We start from the raw sequence: 2,500 nt of genomic DNA, 5'->3' as shown, positions 1-2,500 counted from the left end.
TGTATAAATGTGTTTGTGTGTGTGTATATATATATATATATATATATATATATATATATATATATATATATATATATATACATATATATATATGGCTAAACACTTTACCTTGTCGTAAAAAAGGCAGAAAAAGAAACTTTACAAAGTGAGACAAAAAAGTTTCGAAATCCTCTGAGGAGGGGGAGAGGAAGGTAAGGGGGAAGTAACACGGTAAAGGAAGGACAGGTAAGGACAGGTGAGCGAAGAAATGGGCAGGTAAGACAGGCGCTGGTCTAAATTACTGCTTCTTACAGGTGGCACAAGGAAAGACGTAGGTGTCCATCTTAGAAGAGGAAGAAGGACAGGTGTGGACGAAGTGTTCACCCTGCGAAAGGTGAGCCTGCAGTTAATAATGTAAAGCGATCGACGGAGACATTTCCTCGGTGTGTGGTAGGCTGAGAACAGGCAGGTGAGGATTCTCTTTGGTAGGAGAGTCATAGCAGAAGGTACGACGAGCTTTTGATAGCGTGGCATCGTCAACAGAGCCCAGGTTGCTGAAGGACCGCTGTAGAAAATCGATCTCTCCATCTAAATTGAGAGGGCACGAAGAAAGAGAGGCAACGACCCATACCTTAAGAGAAGAGGTACACATACACTTCGCTGTGCATGGGTTTCTTGTACACTGAAAGAGACACAGAACTAAATGATGAATCAAGGTCTCCAACACGGGGAGCTCATCACCATCACCCTATTCGACTCAAAAACGGATGGAAGGAGAGGGAGTTCTGCTTCTCTAGGTAATCCGGGAAGAGAGCAGAGGCCAGAGAGCAAAGACGTCGTCGACATACCTTGAAGAACGAAGAGAGATGGAGGAAAGAAGCTCAGACTCGAAGTACCACGTGAACAAGAAGACCAAGACTGGGGAGAGAGGAGAGCCCTTAGTAACGCCGAAAGTCTGCGAATAGAAACGTCCTTCGAAAGAGTAGTTAGAACCCACATATAGATGGATCAGCTGGAGGAAGATGCCAGTAGGGAGTGGAAGACTAGGGTCCACGGAAAGGCAAGGGCATCATAGAGCGGGACGTTGCTGAACAGAGACTCGACGTCCAAGCTCATCGTGGCCGCGGACAAAGGCGATGAGGGAGATGATATGTGTATGTGTGTGTGTGTGTTTGTGTTTTTCGTATATATTTATATATATATTATATATATATATATATATATATATATGTATATATATTAATATATATATATATTATATATAATATATATATATATATACATACACATATATATATATATATATTATATATATATATATATATATATATATGTATATATATAATATTATGTATATGTATATATATATATATATATATATATATATATATATATATATATATATATATGTATATACAATCAAAGTAGTGATAACAGCATAGATGTAATATTTACGTCCACCATCATTGATTATTTTCTTATCATTACTATACCTTTTAGTTACCTTGTGTGTGTGTGTGTGTATTTTTACCAAAATAACCATCGTCATATATTTAAACTAAAACAGGAAACCACAACAAATCGAGAGTACTTTGTATGCAAATTACACAAAATTACTTTTTACGTGTTTTCTCTCTTTTTTTTCTCTATTTTTTCTTTCTTACTAGCCTTTTTTTTCTATTACTTTTCTTCTCCTTCCACAATCTTCTTCCTTTTCTTCTTACTTTGCCTCTTCTTTCTCCTTTTCTTCTTTTTCTTTCCCTTCTTAGTCGTCTTCTACCTCTTTATGATTATTCTCTTTGTCTTCTTCTCCTTTTTTCTGATTTTTTTTTTTTTTATAAATAATTCTTCTCCATTTTCTGCATCTTAATGTTCTTTGTCTTCTTATTTTTTGTTTTCCTTTTCTTCGTCTTCGTTTTTCATTTCTTCTTGTATACGTTTTTTAAACTCTTCTTGTTTTTTGTATCTTGTTATACTCTTCTTGTGCTATTTTCCTTCTTTTTCCTAATTCTATACTTTCTGCATCTTCTTATACCCCTTCTTCTTTTTTTATAATTCTTCTGAATCGTCATACACCTCTTTTTTTTTCTTCTTTTCCTCCTAATCCTTCTTCATTTTCTTCATCTTCTCATATCTCTTTTTTCCCCTTCTTCCTAACAGGTTCTAAAGGAGAAGCAGCATGTCGGTGTTTACATGAATGATAAGACCAAAGTTGGTGCCTTCGGGGAGCCAAGGGGAAGAGGCTTTAGAAACTCCTTTTTCAAGTTTAAAAAAGGAGATTTGGAAAGAGAAATAGAAAATAAGAGATGTTTTTCTCTGGAAAAGGCAGTTGATAAACAGGCAAGGTAAGGGGTTTTTGTATACAGCCAAATTATCAGCATGAAAGGTAATCAGTTACCCTTTTAGTTATCTTTTTTAGCATCATTTGTTATGATGATGCTGATAATGGTCTTTAGTTTCATCAACATTATGGTTATCACCATCAACATAATTTCCTTCATCATCAGTTTCATCATCACCT

Source organism: Penaeus japonicus, unplaced genomic scaffold (assembly GCF_977035675.1).
Source record: "Penaeus japonicus unplaced genomic scaffold, GWHDUDI00000001_assembly GWHDUDI00000020, whole genome shotgun sequence".
Classification (NCBI taxonomy): Eukaryota; Metazoa; Arthropoda; class Malacostraca; order Decapoda; family Penaeidae; genus Penaeus; species Penaeus japonicus.
The sequence above is the reverse complement of the archived record's forward strand: the minus strand, read 5'-3'. Positions refer to the sequence as shown.